Here is a 21,311-nt window from a genome sequence, read left to right on the forward strand (position 1 = left end):
GAAGTACCCAAGGTCATCAGTTTTGCTAGTCTCACATTATCAGAAGCAGCAAGATCTTACTCAGTCTCAGAATTGGAAAGTTTAGTAGTAATACGGGCATTTAAGAAGTTTGAATATTTTTTGTGGGCCAAGAATACCAAAGTTTACTGTTACCATCAGTCACTGTCATTTCTTTTAACATGTAAACTATTGCACTGTAGATTAGCTATCATTTACGTTAAAATAAGTCAGAACATTACTGAAGATGCCTTGTTTAGGCTAACACAAGGTATAGAGGAATTTGGTGAATTAACAGAGCACGATGCAGAAATCAAAACGTTATTAATGCAAGGTACAACACAACAGTCTGATTACCGTAAGTTTTGTAAGCAGATGAAAACTATCAACAGCAAGATTGCAGATGGAGTAAAGTTGTGCAAAACCTTGATCAAGATGAAGGTGGAAAGGAAAGTAAATGGTATCAGGAGTATAAGGGCATTTTGCTTCATAGGAAACATGAAAAATCTGATCAATGGTGTGTGTGTATTCCTGAAGATTATATCGATGAATTTATACGACACACACATGAAGTATGGGGGACATTGTGGAGTGGGCAAATGCACTGAAAAAATTGCAACACTTCGTTATTTTTCAAATTTGAGAAGGCAAGTCCTACAGGTATTAAGAAAGTGTGCAATATGTCAAAAGTTAAAACAGTCCAATGCATCAAAATATACTGAGCTACACCCACTACTCACAAAAAAAACCTCTAGATATAGTACCTCTGGACATAGCTGGTCCATATCCAAGAAGTAAAGGAGGAATAAGATACGTAGTGGCACCATACAATATTTTCTCGAAACATTGTCAAAATGTATGCGATTAAAAATGCAACAGCCACGAATATCAGAAAAAGAACTGAGGGAGACTATTTGAGAAGAGTAGGTAAACCAAAGGTACTACTAACTGATAATGCTTCATATTTCATTGGGCAAAAGTGGAAACAATTTATGACCTCACAGGGCATAAAGCACATATTAGTAAGCCTTTTTCACCCAGAAGCAAGCCCAGTTGAACGAGTCTTTAAAGGATTTAACCGGTTTATTGGGACATACACCCCTCTCAAACACACCCGATGGGTAGAATATGTAACTCCTTTTATGCAAGTTGTCAATAACCTTCCACATTCTTCAACAGGCTTCACACCTAATGAATTAATGTTCTGGACAAAGTAAATGAATGAGTGGGAGTCAGCCATACCAAAGGTACCCACTACAGAAATGACACTACAAGACAAAATCAAACAAGCCATGGTTACACTAGAAAACAGGGCCAAGTATAGAAGGAAAATTTATAACAAGAAACTGAAATGTGTTACAAAATTTTTTGAAGGGCAATGAGTGCTCTCATGGACGCACCCTAAATCGATAAAATTTGGCAAACTCAATAAGAAGTGGCAATTACTCAGTCCAGGACCGTATGTAATTTCCAAAATACCATACCCAGGGACATGCAGATTAGCCTATGAGACAACAGGGAGAGACAAGGATTTTCATCCTCACAAAGATATAAATGTTTTTTATCACAAGACAATTGTACATAGTGTATATAATTCTAAGTGTAATTTTTTTCTGGAGTGTATTTTAAGATAAAGTAACGTGTATAGGCATAAGTAATGCTTTTGATTTGTACACGTAGGTATAAAAATTAACAGTAATGAGAAGTAATACACCAATTCATATGAAGCGAAAGTATAAACAAAATCAGCATATGGCTCAGCTATCTGCGTTCAACAATACTCGTCGATGTCAGCAGCAGGAGAAGAGGCACTGACCTGTGCGCACGCGCGACAGACTGGCAAAAGGCACAACCAAAATGGGAATGCAATATGTACCTAACCTAAATACAAAGTAAACGGAAATACTGTGCAAAAGGATCTACTGTCTAAGAACTAAGGAGCCTATTGATATATGTACACAGAGATTTAATTAAATACTAAGCTATATAGAACATATTTACAACCAAAAGGAAGCATTATGAAAAATTATACGAGATGTGTAAGCTAAGGACTAACGACAAAATACCATGAGAAATGTAAAATAGTTTTCTTTGTAGAGTAAATGATCATAATAATGGGTAACAGAATAAATGAATGTCTATGAATTTAAACAAAGTATGGAAATATCTGCGGACATATGCAGTGACCAAATGTATCAGTATAGTTAAATGGATATATCCATATAAGTATATAGTTCTGGCAATACCACCCATGACCTTCTTCTTCTGTGTGGATGCACACATATTACCCGAACTCTTACATGACTTGGTAAGAATATCTTTCGCGAGTAATGAGTGTGTTGGGTAGGGACACTATGAATGTAGTGTGTGGGCATATAACGTGAGAATGTGGGTCTTGCGGGAGGCGTGCGTGAGGTAGTCCCTGCAGTCGCACTATCCTCTGTGCCCCAGGTGGGTCAGATGGATAGTGTGTAAGCCATGTAAGCAGGAGATACCGGGTTCGAGTCCCGGTCAGGGCACACATGTCCCCGTTGATATTTATCAGCGCCTGTCAGCAGCTGAAGGTAACAATATATAATTCTAAATGTATCAGTGGCCACCGAGCTACGAAATGCAATTAGTTTTAAGTTTTTTCTTGCAGCAACCAGTGTATTGTCACGAGTAGCAGGTACCAAATGAAGGAATGGGCCGCACCTTGAGTAAACAATTTAGTTATAAGGATATTTATACAAAGGTCATAAGGCAAATGAAAAATGGAATATGCACCATCGCAGTGTGTCTCCTCAACATCTTCGCAGTGTGTCTCCTTAACATCAGTACTTATTCGCTGCAGAGTACACACAAACATTTAAGCTTGAGATTTTACAAGAACCAATTAATTTTTATCATGTCACATGAAAGCTTGAATAATGACATTTCCAGGTATTTGAGAAAGATAAGTCTACGATGGTTAAAACATCAGTTTTCACACTAAGCTACACGTGATTTGAAGTAAACAGCACTAGCACAAGAAGAAACAATCTGATACTATGTCAATGATTAGCCAGTACATATTATTTGCATGAAACCAAAGTTCCTTTGCAGCTAGTCCATGATTGTACGAGTAACGTTTCCTCATAAATCCTTGAACCAGTAGATGAATATTTCCCCTCTTCCCTCCCAATCAAAGGAGGTGGCGCCAAGTATAGTGAGGCCAGAAGTGCGTAACATTGTAGTCCTATTTTGAATGTTTGATATGTAATTAATTTGTATATGTTATGTGAATGAAGATAAGTTGAAGCTAACAAATAAACTGTAGTAACAGAACCCAGTTAATGAAAATTTGATGCCATTTTAAAACTTAAGAAATTTATGTTCGTAATATAAGCAATGGATGGAATGTCAGCCATACGTATATGCTATCATGTTATGTATATTGTTGTAACTCAATACTTGTATGAATTGTCATTGGAAACCAAACTCTATATGAAGAAATGAACTTCAAAGACAAGCAATTTATACAATGTTTTGGACAGCTGTATGTGTCTTTCAACAAGTGCACAGTGTGGTGACATGAACGTGCGGGAGCAATGAAATAACTTCCCAGTGGCTCACAATACTTGATACATTGACAAGTGAACTATAGTTGTTTGAGCTGGTACTTACCTCATCGACGGATGCTGTCGGTCGGGATTCTCTCCGCTGAAAATGCGAGTACGACAGGTAGTAATAACACCCAGGCTGTAAAAATGGAGATCTTCTGCCACAGCATCGGATTTTGAACAATAAGCACACACCCACTGCACACAGAATGAAGACAATCGCCACAGCAATTCTTTGATACGTGGCACTCAGGTGAAAGTGTGACACACTATGTAACATCAACATTAAGAAAATGAGTGCACGCACATGCAACGGTAGCATATAGCATGCTGACTGTTGGCAACTAGTTATTGCCGCCAAATCAGCCAATGCACCAGCATGAAAACCGTCAGTGAGAATGAAGCAAACTGGACATTAATGTTATTGCGCTAAATTGAAATATGTAATGGACTCACATATTATGTATAAAAATATTTAATTTCTTGTAGAAATTTAACATATGTACGATAAGCTGATGTGTCCATTCCAAAAAAAATAAGCCAACAATAAAGGGCATCGACCCCTATCGGCAAATTTGAGTAAAAAACACTGTACATCTCCATAACATGTCAACGTACAGTGTGGGGGCAATTGTATTAAGTACATGATGAAAGGCCTTCAGGATGCCGTAAAATTAAGATTTAGCAAAGGCGTTAATTATGAATATGAATGTGCGATAAGACGCAGACAAATGAACGGAGGGGGGCAGTCAACTATTGTACAGCCCCCCCCCCCACTCCCCCCCCCCCCCCCATCTCTCTCTCTCTCATATGTAGAAGGATGATGAAGATGTGCGACTTTAGATTTGAAGTATTGCAAGCTCTGTGTATCACGTGTGTGTGTGTGTGAATAATATAATATGGGAAAACGCAAGTATTTTTTATTTATTGAAGTAAGTGAAGAGGAAAATTACAGGAAGAGGATTTTCACGATTACGACAAGCACCAGTGTTCCCAGAGTCCTCTGCTGCCTGCAGCTCTAACTAGGAGGTCAGCGAAGTCCGATCACCAAGAAAAACTAAGATAAGCACAAACATTTTAACAATGCAATCATATTCAATTATATTTATTTATACTATTTTTTGTATTACAAGTTATTAGGTTGGTGCATATGTTCCTAGCGTTTTTGTATTGCATGTTGGTATTCAGGTTCCTATGGGTTTATTTAACAATTGTCATTTTTTGTTTGTAGTTCTCCAAGTGGAGAAATCGGAACATTTCTGAGCTATTCCTCTTTTTGAGTTCAATGGAGGGGTGACAGCAATGGAGGCAGCCAGAAACATTTGCGTCATGTATGGTGATAATGCCATTGCACAGAGTATGGCAAGAAAATGGTGTCTTATTTTGAGGAGGATTGTTTTGACATTAGTGACTCTCCACATTCAGGAAGACTGGCTGGTTGATTGGTTTGGAGGAGGGGACCAAACAACAAGGTCATCGGTCCCATTGGTTTTCAGAAGGATGGGGAAAAAAGTCAGCTGTGCCCTACCAAAGGAATCATCCTGGCATTTACCTGAAGCGATTTAGGGAAATCACAGAAAACCTAAATCTTTAGGAAGATTTATGGGGTTTGACAAAGATTGTTTAAATGCATTGATCCACAATAGTCCACATCAGTGTACTTGAGAATGGGCAAATGTGTTGAACTGTCATCATTCCACCATCATGCAACACCTGCATGCGTTAGGGAAGGTTCAAAAACCAGGTGTATGGATACAGCACGTATTCTGGCGTAACCACAAGCACCAGAACGAAGATGAAGAATGCAAGAGAAGAGCTGGCAGTGAAACAATGTTGGCCAATCATGCGCTTGTTAGGACCACACCACAACAGGAGGGGCATCTACAAGAGAAGAATATAAGTGCCACTTCTGCCAGCCTTGGTTGCTCAGTACTGGGACAGTTTTCACAGAGTATTAGCACGGCGTAGCAGGGAATGCTACGATAGCAGTTATTAGTGATCCACAACTGTGTGACAAACTTGCATGATAACAGATCGTATAATCTGTACAATGTATGAGACTAATAAATCACATTTTACATATAGCAAAGGACTCTGATTTATGTTGCATATCACCCATCGTTTGCGACATCATTGTAAATACAAGTTAAGTATTTTCATTCTTCTTATTTGTAATAAAAACTATTAATGTTATTTGCTTGAATTGTTGTATAGCATTCCGAGAACGCAGCATCCCTTGGACACCCTATACGAGATAAGTGGGCAAGACCCCACAGCATGCTCCAAGCCAAAATCACAAAAATCAGCAACTGTGCTTGCTCGCCATCAACTGGCTTGTGACCACCACCAATCATTCCTGAATTGATACTGGTAACGAGAAATAGTGTTTTTATGGTAACATCTGTGCACATCCACAAAAGACAATGTTTTGTGTCTCGTGGTGTACTACGAATTGCTTCCCCGAGGTGTAACCATCACTGCTGACATTTATTGTCAACAACTGAGACGTCTTTGCAGACTCAATCCAAGAACAATGACCAGGAAGACTGTGTGAAGTGATGCTACTCTACGATAGAGCCCACCTGCATTCTGCTAGACTGACAAAAACCACTATACAGGAGTCATGTTGAGAAGTGATTCCACACCCACCTTATTCACCTAATCTTGTGCCCTCAAATTTTCAGCTTTTCCAGTCTCTACCAAACAACCTTTGAGGAACTCCCTTTCCGGATGCAAACATGACTTGAGACTTCTTAACCTCAAGAACAAATTCTACAGTCATGGAATCAAAAAGTTATCCTGCATTGGCAGATAATTGAAATAGTGAAGGAGAACATATTATTGATGATTTAAGTCTCTGTTATGTGCATCAGTTGCATTTCTTAAACTTATACAAGAACACTACAAATTTATGCACCAGCATCATAAAAGCAGTTAGACTCTGTCAACAGTGGTTCCTGAAATTGTTGGCTGAGTAGACTACACCCAAGTTCACAAGTACAAAATAGCTATCGCGGTGGAGGAACCGAGTGATAAGCATTGGATCAACTCGAAATAAATATGAAATTGTCTATCTGTGGATGTTCAATCATTTTACAGAAGCCAGAAACAATGGACATCAAGTTACTACACAGAATTGGAGCAGTTTGTAATGGCTGGAGCAGCCACACTACAGCCAGAAACTTTTGAATTCAAAGCTCTTAAAACCTGATACAATTCTATCAAGAAGAAACACAGAATTCGGCATCTTCATATCACCAAACAAGTCAGCACCAAAGACAAGCATTGTTGTAGTTGTGGTCTTCAGTTGAAGACTGGTTTGATGCAGCTCTATATGCATCTCTATCCTGCAAAAGCCTCATCATCTCCCAAATAACTACTGAACCTACATCCATTTGAATCTGCTTACTGCTTTCATTCTTCTACATCTATACTCGACATGCCACCTTACAGTGTGTGACAGAGGATACTTTGTGTACCAGTGTTACTTCTCCCTTTTCCTGTTCCAGTTGCATATGGTTCCTTGAAAGAACAGTTGCTGGTAAGCCTCCTTGTGGGCTGAAATCTCTCTAACTTCATATTCATGGTCTTTCTGCAAGATTGTGTAGGAGGAAGCAATATATTAGTTGACTCTTTTAGGAATGTACACTCTCAGAACTTTGACAACGGTCCGTAATGTGATGCACAATGCCTCTCTTGCAGCGTCTGCCAATGGATTTAGCTGAGCATCTCCATGACACTTTCACATTTACTAAATGAACCTGTAATGAAATGTGCTGCTCTTCTTTGGATATTCTCTATTTTGTTTATCAGTCCTATCTGGTATGGATCCCATAAAGGTGAGCAATATTCAAGTATTGATCGCACTAGGGTTTTCTAAGTTATCTCCTTTGTGAGTGAAGTACACATCCTGAGGAGTCTTCAAATGAATCTCAGCCTGATATATGCCTTACACACGATTAATTTTATGTTGTCGTTACACTTCAAATCACTCCATGCGCATACCCCTAGATATTTATGGAATAACTACTTCTAACGATTGTTCTGCAATTTTGTACTCTGCCTACTTATTCACAATACATTACATTTGATTATGTTAACGATCAATTACCAATCCCTGCACCAGGTGTTGATCCCTTCTCTCCAATTCTATTCAGTACCTCCTCATTAGTTATGTGATCTGCCGGTCTAATATTCAGCATTCTTCCTTAGCACTACAATTCAAAATCTTCTATTCTCTTTTTGTCTGAAATGTTTATCGTCAGCAATTCAGTTTGCACAAGGCCACACTCCAAACAAATACCATTTGACAGGACTTCCCAACACTTCAATTTATATTCGATGTTAAAAAATTTCTCTATTCAGTTAAGCTTTTCTTGCCATTCCCAGTCTACAATTTATGTCCTCCCTACTTCGGCTATCACCAGTTACCTTCCTGCCTAAATAGCAAAATTCCTTTATTACTTTTAGTTTCTCATTTCCTAATCTATTTCCCTCAGCATCACCTGATTTAATTCGACTGCCTTCCATTACCCTTGTTTTACTTTTGTTGATGTTCATATTATTTACTCCTCTGAAGATACTGACCATCCCATTCAACTGCTCTTCCAAATCCTTTGCTGCATCTTATCAAATTATGTAATTGGGAAACCTCTTCCACTTGAACTTTATTTCCTTCTCCAAATTTTTCTTTGGTTTCCTTTACTGATTCCTCATTGTACAGATTGAACAACATCGGGGATAGGTTACAATCCTGTTTCACTCCTTTCTCAAACAATACTTCCCTTTCATGCCTTTGACTCTTGTAACTGCCATCTAGTTTCTGTGCAAGCTTTAAATAACTTTTCACTCCCTGTATTTTACCTCTGTTACCTTAAGAATTTTAAAGAGTGTATGTTTGATGAATAATTGGGAGCAGCAAGACTGTTTCAACTTCAAACCTCAACTATAATTCTGGACTTCAACCCTGATTTTTTAAGAAATACAAATCAGACCTCAAATAAGTATGACATCTCTAGTAAGAGAACATTACACAGGTTGACATGTGTTCTGGTGTTTGGAAAGTAAGTGGTATTCTTCACTAACTTGTCAATCCTGAACATAAAATTGATATCAGTTTTTTCCCATTACCCTAAGTTTTCTTTACACAGCTACCCCTCCTTCCAACCTACTATTGGCTGCAAAATCTGTGTTATGCAATGTAACTTAAATTCTTATTATATAATTAAAAGATAGATATATCTGCCTCAGAGCCTTGAAAAATGAGCTGTTACTGCTTCTCTATTATTTACTGTAAGCTACATTGCATTGTTTGTAGATCAGTGGAGTAGAGAGAATAATGAGCTTCACAGGTGACATTCCATTATCACCAGAGAGATTGGTGAGTGAGTGCTACGGGTAGAACAATGTGCTTACGTGTGTTGTTATGAGTTGTGTTATTTCACTGAAACTGTGTTAAAAATGTAAGGATGGCAGTGTGTGAATAGCCCAGATACATTTTGCTATATCTGTGGAACTTGTGTGATAAGTACAAGGTGTCAAAAATAACACAATTTGTGCAGAAATCATACTCTGCTTATTTCAGCACGAAGCTCAGAGACCGGAACAACACACATTGTGTGTCATACATGCGTGGAGCAATTAAGGAAGAGGAGTGAAGGTAAAATCAACTGCTTTAACTTCACTATTCACAAGGTATGGTGTGAACAGAAGAATCGTGTTGATGAGTGTTACTTCTGTATGACAAAAGTAATGGGATACAACAGAAGAAACATGAACAAAATCTTGTGTCCAAACTTAGACTCGGTGATTAGACCAGTCCCTCACAGACCAGGGCTACTGATCCCTTCTCCACCAACATTAATGGATACATTTGAATTCTCCGAACCAGATATAAGTCAAGAAAGTAGTAAATCTGACTATTCCAAGTGTGATATCGACAGCAACCCAAAACCTCCTACTCAAACAGAAGTTCACAATTTGCTGAAAGACTTGGGACTCTCAAAACGACACAGTCCAACTCCTGGGATCATGTCTCAGTAAAGCTAATTTTACTTGTTCATGGTACAGTATATTCAATGTACAGAAACTGTGATAAATATGTAGGGAATTTTTTGTTGAAGATGGTTTAATGTTGTTCTGCAAAGACATTGCCAGATTAATGACGAAACTGGGAGCTCATAAGTATGAGAGTAAGCAATGGAGATTATTTATATATTCTTCAAAGCAAAGTTTGAAAGCACTGTTGCTACATATTGGAAATGAGCTAGGATCGGTTCCAACTGTGTATTCAGTACACTTCAAAGAGACATGCAGTACCATGAAAGTACTCCTATGAACACCGTGGCTTGTGAGTGGTGATTTTAAAGTGACTGGCATTCCTCTTGGCCAGCAATCAGGGTACCACTGGAGTAGGTGAGAGTAGTCTAAGAGGCAAAACCTGATAGTAGGACCGAAGACCATTGTGACTGAATATTTGGTTAATCCAGATCACATTTTATTGCTTCCACCACATATCAAATTTGGACTGATGAAGCAATATGTGAAAGCACTGGACAAAACAGGAAACTGTTACCAATACTTGTGTAGCCAATTCCCAAACCTATCAGCTGCAAAGTTGAAAGAAGAGATTTGTTGGACCAGATATACCTAAGTTGATATCTGATGAGTACTTTGAAAATACAACAACAGAAACGTAACAGCAAGCTTGGAGAAGTTTTACAAATTTTGTGCATGTTACCTTGGGCAGAATAAGTAGCCTGATTACAAGGAAATATTGGAAGATATTCTACAATCATTTAAACAGTTATGATGCAAGGTCCCTCTAAAACTACATTTTCTTATGTCACATTTACACAGTTGTCAAGAAAAATGGTTCAAATGGCTCTGAGCACTATGGGACTTAACATCTATGGTCATCAGTCCCCTAGAACTTAGAACTACTTAAACCTAACTAACCTAAGGACATCACACAACACCCAGTCATCACGAGGCAGAGAAAATCCCTGACCCCTCCGGGAATCGAACCCGGGAACCCGGGCGCAATTTTCAAGAAAATTTGGCTGACACATAAGAGGAACATGGTGAACATTTCCATCAGGGACTACAGGAGAGCTTCTGTGAAGTTTGGAAGGTAGGAGATGAGGTACTGGTGGAAATAAAGCTGTGAGGACAGATCGTAAGTCATGCTTGGGTAGCTCAGTCGGTAGAACACCAGACTGTGAAAGGCAAAGGTTCTGAGTTCAAGTCTCGGTCCAGCACACAGTCTTAATCTCCCAGGAAAGTTTCATATCAGGGCTCACTCTGCTGCAGAGTGAATATTTCATTCTGAAAGCTGTTACTAACAGTTTTTGTTTGACTTCAAGAAGTCAATGGCAAATTTAGTCCCTTAGACCAACAAACACTTATTTCTTCTTCTTCTTCTTCTTCTTCTTCCTCCAATAATTGATAATGTCACCAAAAATATTGATGTCATATACTTCCATGACTAATAAAGATAAGAGAAAAAAAGAAAAGAACAATTTAAGATAGGATCTGAACACATAGTGAAATAATTTGTATCTGAGCTCTTGGCTACTGCACTACCGATTCACTTCATTTCATGCCGCTCAGGCAGACTGATAAAGTTGTCCAAACTTCGTCATTTTCTGAGAAACTACTGAATGTCGGCACCTAAGCCAAAACAGGTGTCTATTTATTTTCACTCTTCTTACTCCCTGCGAAGTTTTGACAGTGTCTGGGTGTTTTCCTACTGTGAACAATTCACTAGAGAAGGGAAAGTTTGGCTGCTGAATGATCAAATTTCTCAACATATTGCGTGGACCATGAAAGACACCTCAGGTGGTGCAGCTACAAAGCACAGAGTATACTTGGGAGTGGCACCATTTGCAGTTGGTTTGCCAATTTTTCCGTCTAACACTATCAGAATTTTAAGCAGGGAGATTAGATCCTTCCTTACTATGACTGGCTTTTAGGAACTATACTAGCTAATCTTATAGTGTATGAAGTAAAGAGCAAGATTACTATTGGAATTTTGCCAGTGGCTCCAAAATGATGGTAGTTGTGTCCTCTGCTATGAGCCGAGGTACCTTTGCGCTATCTATAGATAATGTGGGAACCCCCATGAGACTGGACAGTGTTCTGCTTCCTTGGGTTCCCAACTTTTGTGTCACAAGTCCTCTTGAAGTGGCGAAGGCTGTGGTTTCAGATGGTCTCCTCAGGTGTGGAGACTGTAGGTTTTGGCAATTATCTAAGACCATTCCTAGCTTCAGAGCATAAGTTTCTTTACTTGCCACTGTCACTGTTGAATTGAGGTGGCATGTGAGGTAGCCATCCTCAACCTCGAAGGTGGGCAGCTTCTTGCCTTGCTGCCCTGAATAAGCACTGGCTTGATGCACACGAGCATATTACTAGAGTGAGCTTGCAGTGTAATCTCCTCATGTGTTTTAGCAGTGACATGAAATGGTGGAGCACATTACAGCTGTGATGCTCTGAACTTGCGGTCGCAATGAGACAATTGTGTTCACTGATCGTGGCTGCATAGCAGCAATCTCACCAGTCGTCACAAAGCAGCAGTCATTGTAGGTAATGGTGCAGTGTACACATGTTTGCAACCATAAAAACAGCTGCCATCAGCCTACCTAGGATGCAGCCAGTTTGGATGTGGAACTGTTCATTGAAGAGATGAAGAAATACCCTGATTTGGGACATGTCTCACAAGAAATATCACGATAGGATTAAGAAGGGAACTGCAAGGTTTCAAGTGAGTGAAAAGCTTTGTCAGGATTTTGCTGTGCAACTGGATCAGAAGAATAAAATAAAGGTAAGTACCACTGTTGAACTATTGTGTGTTTGTGCTCTAATAGTGATGTTTTTGCTTGAATATGGTCATTCAAAAATTGAAATAGCACAAAGCAGCAAATGCTTTGCTCCCTGGCCTGGAGCACTTCATCTGAATGAACAAATCTTCAGTTAACAATAATAGTTTAAAAATGTTGTTAACCCAGCCAGTTCAATGCTTTATTGTATCAATGTTTTATTGCTTTATTGTAATCAAGGCTTTATTGTAGTGCAGCCACAAAATAAATAATTACACATTTAAATACTGACATAAATTAGTCTTTCACATTTGGCTATAAATTGATTCAGCATTCTAACATTTTACACAGCTCAGAGTTTTCGAAGATAGCCTTTTCAAATTTTCTGCCATGATATCTAACATCCATATAGCTGAACAAACAGTTTACGTCAGCGACAATGAACAAGACTACAGAATGGAACTTGTTGCAGTTGAAGAACCCAGTGTGCTCCCTGCTGCTGTTGTATAAGCAGCTGCAGCAGCAAGTCGTATACTCCTAGCTCACTCATTTGTTACATAGTTTAATTCTTAATTTCTTTGCGTGTTTTTGGTACTTGCATTGTTTAATTCATAAATTTCGGGCGTATTATAGTATTTGAGAGTTGTAGCATCGCGTTTTAGTACCTGAATAGTGTAAAATCGCGTAGTCTCCTTCCGCCGCCGAGCAGTGTGTCAGCAGTGCGCAAGTAGCAGCATTACTGCATTTACTAGGCAATCTTGTATTTCAATAACCGTTTAAATTTTGTGTCGATTTGTTTGCGCTCTCTGTAGATTAGTTCAGACGTTCTTTGCACAACAGTTTTTAGCATGGATAGGGACTGCAACTGCTGTGTTCGGATGCAGGCTGAGTTGGCATCCCTTCGCGCACAGCTTCAGGCAGTGTTGGCTTCGGTCACACAGCTTGAGGCTGTTGCCAATGGGCATCACTGTGGGGGTCCGGATGGGGGTTTGTCGGGGACAGCCAGCTCGTCCCACGCATCCCCCGACCGGACTACGACTGTGGTTGCCCGGGATAAGGCCCGCATTGAGGCTGATCCCTCACCTGTGGTAGAGTGGGAGATCGTCTCGAGGTGTGGCAGGGGGCTGAACGGAAGGCCTCTCCAGTTTGTCTGATGAACCGGTTTCAGGCTCTGTCTCAGGCTGATACTGATCTTCGGCCTGACATGGCTGCTTGTCCTGTTCCAGAGGTTGCCCCTCAGTCTGCAAGATCCGGGCGGTCGCAGAGGGTGGGCTTACTGGTAGTTGGGAGCTACAACGTCAGGCGCGTAATGGGGCCCCTTAGGGATATGGTAGCAAGAGAGGGGAAGAAAACCGATGTGCACTCCGTGTGCATATCGGGGGGAGTCATTCCAGATGTGGAAAGGGTCCTTCCGGATGCCATGAAGGGTACAGGGTGCACCCATCTGCAGGTGGTCGCTCATGTCGGCACCAATGATGTGTGTTGCTATGGATCGGAGGAAATCCTCTCTGGCTTCCGGGGGCTATCTGATTTGGTGAAGACTGCCAGTCTCGCTAGCGGGATGAAAGCAGAGCTCACCATCTGCAGCATTGTCGACAGGACTGACTGCGGACCTTTGGTACAGAGCCAAGTGGAGGGTCTGAATCAGAGGCTGAGACGGTTCTGCGACCATGTGGGCTGCAGATTCCTCGACTTGCGCCATAGTGTGGTGGGGTTTCGGGTTCCACTGGATAGGTCAGGAGTCCACTACACGCAACAAGCGGCTACAAGGGTAGCAGGGGTTGTGTGGCGTGGGCTGGGCGGTTTTTTAGGTTAAATGGCCTTGGGCAAGTACAGAAAGGGCAACAGCCTCAACGGGTGCGGGGCAAAGTCAGGACATGCGGGGACCAAGCAGCAATCGCTATTGTAATTGTACACTGTCGAAGCTGCGTTGGTAAAGTACCGGAACTTCAAGTGCTGATAGAAAGCACCGAAGCTGAAATCGTTATAGGTACAGAAAGCTGGCTGAAGCCAGAGATAAATTCTGCCGAAATTTTTAAAAAGGTACAGACGGTGTTTAGAAAGGATAGATTGCATGCAACCGGTGGTGGAGTGTTCGTCGCTGTTAGTAGTAGTTTATCCTGTAGTGAAGTAGAAGTGGATAGTTCCTGTGAATTATTATGGGTGGAGGTTACACTCAACAACCGAGCTAGGTTAATAATTGGCTCCTTTTACCGACCTCCCGACTCAGCAGCATTAGTGGCAGAACAACTGAGAGAAAATTTGGAATACATTTCACATACATTTTCTCAGCATGTTATAGTCTTAGGTGGAGATTTCAATTTACCAGATATAGACTGGGACACTCAGATGTTTAGGACGGGTGGTAGGGACAGAGCATCGAGTGACATTATACTGAGTGCATTATCCGAAAATTACCTCGAGCAATTAAACAGAGAACCGACTCGTGGAGATAATATCTTGGACCTACTGATAACAAACAGACCCGAACTCTGTATGAGCAGAACAGGGAATCAGTGATCATAAGGCTGTTGCAGCATCCCTGAATATGGAAGTTAATAGGAATATAAAAAAAGGGAGGAAGGTTTATCTGTTTAGCAATAGTAATAGAAGGCAGATTTCAGACTACCTAACAGATCAAAACGAAAATTTCTGTTCCGACACTGACAATGTTGAGTGTTTATGGAAAAAGTTCAAGGCAATCGTAAAATGCGTTTTAGACAGGTACGTGCCGAGTAAAACTGTGAGGGACGGGAAAAACCCACCGTGGTACAACAACAAAGTTAGGAAACTACTGCGAAAGCAAAGAGAGCTTCACTCCAAGTTTAAACACAACCAAAACCTCTTAGACAAACAGAAGCTAAACGATGTCAAAGTTAGCGTAAGGAGGGCTATGCGTGAAGCGTTCAGTGAATTCGAAATTAAAATTCTACGTACCGACTTGACAGAAAATCCTCGGAAGTTCTGTTCTTACATTAAATCAGTAAGTGGCTCAAAACAGCATATCCAGGCACTCCGGGATGATGATGGCATTGAAACAGAGGATGACACGCGTAAAACTGAAATACTAAACACCTTTTTCCAAAGCTGTTTCACAGAGGAAGACCGCACTGCATTTCCTTCTCTAAATCCTTGCACAAACGAAAAAATGGGTGACATCAAAATAAGTGTCCAAGGAATAGAAAAGCAACTGAAATCACTCAACAGAGGAAAGTCCACTGGACCTGACGGGATACCAATTCGATTCTACACAGAGTACGCGAAAGAACTTGCCCCCCTTCTAACAGCCGTGTACCGCAAGTCTCTAGAGGAACGGAAGGTTCCAAATGATTGGAAAAGAGCACAGGTAGTTCCAGTCTTCAAGAAGGGTCATCGAGCAGATGCGCAAAACTATAGACCTTTATCTCTGACGTCGATCTGTTGTAGAATTTTAGAACATGTTTTTTGCTCGAGTATCATGTCGTTTTTGGAAACCCAGAATCTACTATGTAGGAATCAACATGGATTCCCGAAACAGCGATCGTGTGAGACCCAACTCGCTTTATTTGTTCATGAGACCCAGAAAATATTAGATACAGGCTCCCAGGTAGATGCTATTTTTCTTGACTTCCGGAAGGCGTTCGATACAATTCCGCACTGTCGCCTGATAAACAAAGTAAGAGCCTACGGAATATCAGACCAGCTGTGTGGCTGGATTGAAGAGTTTTTAGCAAACAGAACACAGCATGTTGTTATCAATGGAGAGACGCCTACAGACATTAAAGTAACCTCTGGCGTGCCACAGGGGAGTGTTATGGGACCATTGTTTTTCACAATATATATAAATAACCTAGTAGATAGTGTCGGAAGTTCCATGCGGCTTTTCACAGATGTTGCTGTAGTATACAGAGAAGTTGCAGCATTAGAAAATTGTAGTGAAATGCAGGAAGATCTGCAGCGGATAGGCACTTGGTGCAGGGAGTGGCAACTGACCCTTAACATAGAAAAATGTAATGTATTGCGAATACATAGAAAGAAGGATCCTTTATTGTATGATTATATGATGGCGGAACAAACACTGGTAGCAGTTACTTCTGTAAAATATCTGGGAGTATGCGTGCGGAATGATTTGAAGTGGAATGATCATAAAAAATTAATTGTTGGTAAGGTGGGTACCAAGTTGAGATTCATTGGGACAGTCCTTAGAAAATGCAGTCCATCAACAAAGGAGGTGGCTTACAAAACACTCGTTCGACCTATACTTGAGTATTGCTCATCAGTGTGGGATCCGTACCAGATTGGGTTGACAGAGGAGATAGAGAAGATCCAAAGAAGAGCGGCGCGCTTCGTCACAGGGTTATTTGGTAACCGTGATAGCATTACGGAGATGTTTAACAAACTCAAGTGGCAGACTCTGCAAGAGAGGCGCTCTGCATGGCGGTGTAGCTTGCTCGCCAGGTTTCGAGAGGGTGCGTTTCTGGATGAGGTATTGAATATATTGCTTCCCCCTACTTATACCTCCCGAGGAGACCACGAATGTAAAATTAGAGAGATTAGAGTGCGCATGGAGGCTTTCAGATAGTCGTTCTTCCCGCGAACCATACGCGACTGGAACAGGAAAGGGAGGTAATGACAGTGGCACGTAAAGTGCCCTCCGCCACACACCGTTGGGTGGCTTGCGGAGTATAAATGTACATGTAGATGTAGATGAAGCACTGAAATCTGGTTTATCTATTCTAACATACTTGCCATCCCACACACCCAAGCACTTGGGGAAGTTCACAGTGTTGTGTGGCCAATTCTGTAGTGATAATACAAATAAATTTGAGTGCAGCCACTACCCAGGTATATGAAAAGGATGAATATTAACTTAATGATAATAATAATAATAACAATAATAATAATGTTAAGTCTTTAGTAGTGTCCCAGTACCCTACACTGTGTTTCATTACAGGTTCAAAAGTCATGGAAATGTGGAAGGGCATTGAAGATACCAACACAAAATGTGAGAAGAAATACAAAATCAGGACAAGAAGCAATTTCAGCAGGTAAGTACATTGTGCTCGACAACTGTCAGGCCGGTAGTGAATCTCTGGATAGCCTGGATACTACAACAAGTACATTAACACCAATTGCACAGAGTAAGCCTTGGAAGAATTTGGACAATGTTTCCTAATAGCGCAGGAAAATTTGAAGTTTCCTTATTAAAAATCATGAGTTCTCCCATATCGCCAGCTACATACAAAGCACCAGATGATGATAAATCATTTTTGGAACCACTGCTTCGTCCACATAAAACATTGCCACTGAATTGCAAATTGGAACTTAGATGCGAGGTGGTGAAGTTATCGCAGAGGTTCATTTCCATGAATGAGCATTTCAAGCTCAATGCTCCATGTCCTCAGCAGAGTCTACCTACTGATCATTTTCCAGATTGCAACAATCAAGCCAGTATACTGTTTCATGATTTGCCTGCCTGCCTAGACTCATACACAAGCCATTTCCCAGCAACATCACGACTAGGCCTTCTTCCTACAGCAGAAAACAGTGGAGATTCTGTGGGAACTTTTAATAATAATACTCATCAAGTACAGTTACAAGTGGATTCCAATTGACATTATAGAAAAAAAAAATTTTGTACTTGCATTTCAAATGTTTTGTTACGAGGTGTGTGTCTATTGTTTGGCAGCCCTATACACATTCTTGTATGGCATTAACTTTCTCCACAACATCAATAATGTTCTTCATTTAATAATTTAGACTACTTATGAAAACTATTTTGCTTAGTCCTAATGCACAGAAGCTGGCTATGTTGCCATGTAGCAAAATATATTACCACATACTTGTTAGCAAAATTCCAAAGCTCATTAATAGGTTGAAAAAATACCATTGAGGCAAGATTATCATTTACAACTTCGTTCCAATTTTTTAACTGTATTTTAGCTTTTGTTTAAAATAACTAACAGGATGTGAATACTTAAATACTCTCTACTTATCTCATAGTCACAGTCAACATTTTGAATTTTCATTGACAGCCTCATTGCAGAGTCTGTGCTCTTGATAAATGATTGCAGCTTTACTGGTAATTCATCAAACGGCTATACACTCATTCAAAAGTAATTGTAGAATTTACTTTCATTGTCTCTTAAATCTATGAATGCCGTATTTACTCGAATCGAAGCCGCACCTGAGAAATGAGACTCGAAATCAAGGGAAAAAAAATTTCCCAAATCTATGCCGCACCTGAAATTTGAGACTCGAAATTCAAGGGGAGAGAAAAGTTTTAGACCGCACCTCCAAATCGAAACAAAGTTGGTCCATTGTAACATGAGACACAATTTAGGTCGAATGGATGAAGATACAGCTACAGTAGTTTGGTTTGAGTCGTAAGCTTAACAGTTAAGCTTTACCAAGTAGCCATTGCTATGTGTCAGGTGCTCCATCCGTATTTGTACGGGTACCCTTCCTTTTTCACGTGTTTCGTCTGGTTTGAATCGATTGCTTATTTTGCTTTGATCTGATAAGTGCCGTTTTCTTTGCTATAGGTGCTTAAGTCACTCTAAGCCGAAACTGCATTATTGTACTGTGTCATGCATTGTTCGTCGCATTCTGATAATGAGTGTTTACGACCTGTTGCCGCTCGCGGCATGGCTTGCTTTTGTCCGCGCTACCGCAGCTTACAATAAAAAGAAAAGACAGAGGAATTGTCTCATAAGCGAAAAAATGGCAAGAGAGTGCTATTTGTTGTTACTTACACTGCTGCTTTCTTTGATAATGATCAACAAAAACCAAATAATAGGCAGCGTATGATAGAAGATGTTCTGAATGAGAGTTTAACGAAAATTTTTCTCAATTTGAAAATCTTTGCAGACGCCTCTTTAGTACATTACATTCTGCACAGAAATTAGTCATCTTAGATTTAAAAATCTAGTCAGTTGCCGTGCTTAGTATCACTATTCAGCATAAGAATAATATGAATATAAACATGACTTGATATGTATATTCTTCTGCGTTTGCTGTCATCTCACTCTAGTTTCGTAGTTTATTCGGCAGACAGGGTTTAAATGAGGTAGCAGCAAACACGAAGGAATACATGGCATAATGTTTACATTCTTCTACCTTTTCTTTTAATTTTATTTACTGACGCAGAGGTTTTGGCGCCAGTATTTATCTTTGTGCCTGCAAAGGATGCCTGTGTAGCGCTACATATATTCGACGGCAAAAATTAGTTGTGGCGGCACCTACCAACATTTTTCAGAACTTCCACTTACTTTGCATTCGATTCTAAGCCGCAGGCGGTTTTTTGGATTACAAAAACCGAGAAAAAAGTGCGGCTTGGATTCGAGTAAATACAGTAGTATCACAAATACTACTTTCAGCAGCCACGAACTAACCAGTGGGAGTCCAAAACCTCCTCTTGCATTTCTTACATGTATTCAAAATTGAAATAAGCAAACACTGTCTGTCTTCTGCCTACATCTTTACTGGGTGTCTTTCCAATCTAGTACTGGTGTACAGTTATCACTGTGATGCCACTGTGTGTGCAATGAAATTCTTTCTGACACCATGATCTCACTGCGAGCTGTTTCTCACTCGTCTGCATCAAGCCTAACCCACCTTGAAGCAAGGATGCTGCCGTAATACCTGGGCTACTTGTGTGAGCTAGAGAAGGTCCAACAGGTTCCTGTGCCTTCACCCATATAACAACTTGATTGGTAATAGGACAGGAACTGTGGAAAGGAAAAAAAGAGTGCGTATAGTTGCTCAGACATTGGCCAACACAGGCAGAGGACTCCTCTGTGGAAACTGCATAATCCAGCATTGTAATAACTGAGTATATGGGGGATGATCAGTAGAAGCAATAAGATGGATTTATGTGACAGGTTTTTGGATGGACTTAATGTGTTGGACCTAAGGGTTGCTCTCTCTCTCCCTCGTTTTGTGGTTGCAGTGGTAGGATGATACAAATAAAGTGAGTAAGTGGAGGTGTTGGAGACCCTCAACTGGTGTTCATGACTGTGGAGGTATCTACACACATATACTCCACAAGACACTGTACAGTTCATGGTAGGGGTTGATTCATACCAATTTAGCAACTCTCCTATTCGCTTTGGTTACAGAGCAGGGGAAATACGAGTGTCTATATGCATCAGCTTGTGCTCTAATATATCTCACTCTCAAGATTTTTAAGAGAGAGAGGGAAAATGGTCACAGTAGAAATTTTGTACAGCCTACCTTCAACATCAGTTTCCTATTTTTACCACAAGAACAATGTCACATTTCTACCAAAGATTCCCAATTGAATTCCCTGGGAAACTATTACACTTCTGTATGGACTTTAGAGAGAGACCTGTTACAGTCCTAGTGGTTCATCTCTGATTTAGTTTCATGTCTGTTGTAATGCCTACTTGATATGGATTCCAATTACTGGAGCTGTATTCTAAAACTGGTGCACTAGTGTCTATACAGATGGACTGCACTTTTCCAGTAATCTTTTCAGAACCAGTGGCTCCTTCTTCTGGCAGAAGAGTTAAAGGGGAAGGAAGAGGGGTGAAGGAAAAGGACTACAAAGGTTTAGGGAAAGGCGTGCAGTTCAGAAAAGTCACCCACAACCCTGGGTTAGGGGAGACTTACCAGATGGCAGTACATCTCCCCTGACCCAGGGTTCTGGGTAGTTTTTATGGACTGTATCCCTTTCCCCAAAGCTCTCCAGTCCTTTCCCTTCACCCCTCTTCCTTCCCCTTCAACTCTTCTTCTTCTTCTTCTTCTTCTTCTTCTTCTTCTTCTGCCATAAGAAGGAGACACTGGCTCCAGAAGCTTGTAAAAGTTAAACCTGTTTGTGTGTGTGTGTGTTCCCCTGCTGCCACTTGGTGAGTAGATGTTTTATCTATCCATTTACATTATATTGTCAATAAGTGGTTATTTCTGTTGTTTATCC

The sequence above is a fragment of the Schistocerca serialis genome, chromosome 8, assembly GCF_023864345.2.
Source record: "Schistocerca serialis cubense isolate TAMUIC-IGC-003099 chromosome 8, iqSchSeri2.2, whole genome shotgun sequence".
NCBI classification, from domain to species: Eukaryota; Metazoa; Arthropoda; class Insecta; order Orthoptera; family Acrididae; genus Schistocerca; species Schistocerca serialis.